This window comes from Penaeus vannamei, unplaced genomic scaffold (genome assembly GCF_042767895.1).
Source record: "Penaeus vannamei isolate JL-2024 unplaced genomic scaffold, ASM4276789v1 unanchor5339, whole genome shotgun sequence".
Lineage (NCBI taxonomy): Eukaryota > Metazoa > Arthropoda > Malacostraca > Decapoda > Penaeidae > Penaeus > Penaeus vannamei.
Window position 1 is genome coordinate 80,001 of NW_027218317.1, and position 1,073 is coordinate 81,073.

The following is a 1,073-nucleotide window of genomic DNA, read 5'->3' on the forward strand; positions in this document are numbered from 1 at the left end:
GCTAAAGAGTGATTCCGTAGTCACGAGAAAAACAATAAGACCACTGGCTGACAAAAAGGCAACATAAAAAGGAGTATACATATTATACATTTATTCGCACAAAACTTTCAAAAAGAACAAATACACAGGACAACACACCATACAGTTACTTGAAAAACACAGAGGCAACCCGCCATAACCCGAGAAGCACCAGTCAGCCAGCTAAAAATCCAACGGTCTGTCACCACACACGAACAAAGGCCTCTCTCCCTAGACCGATCTGGCTTGACCTTATATACAGGTGGCTCCCGTGCTTACTGGGATTTTACCCATAATGCAGTTAACTTTATTTGTTAAATAATGTATGGTGTGTCTAAAATAAATTAAGAAATACATAAAATAAAAAGAACGATAAAATTATACAAAAATGGGCACATAAAATGGACAAAAGATAGGAAAGTACGAAAAAGTGAAAGGGATCCGTGAGAGAAAGCGGAGAAACACGAAGGGAAAAACGAGAGAAAAACAAAGCTAAGGTGAATTAGTCGAAGACGAAAAGGCAAGAATAAACAAGGTAAGTATAGAATATAAGGTAAGTAGTGTATAAGTAGTGTTGTGTATAGTAGGAGTAGTGTAGATGTAGAGGTAGATCACGGACCAGCGGGAAAGGTAAGTTAAAGGATTATAAAACACAGGTTTATTCTTATATAAAAAAAGGCGCAGAATGATAAAAATAGCAATAATAATTAGTATAATGATTATTATAATGATGATAATAATAATGATAATCAAGATGATAATGACTATAATGATAATAATCATAAAAATCATGAAAGTAATGATAATAATAATGATAATAATTATCATTCAGTCCACTTATAATGAAATAAAGGCCAGAAGTAATAAGATCCCAAAAGTCGAAAAAACGGCAAAATCTAGCGTATTACAGCCTTTTGAGAGAAACGTCGAAAAAGAACCCTTTTCCCTTTTTAATGGTAATTATGAGGATTTTAACATTATTTCAGGTAATTATGATGATTTCCATGATGATTCATTTACTATTGGCAATAATGATGTTAATTATGATGATAATG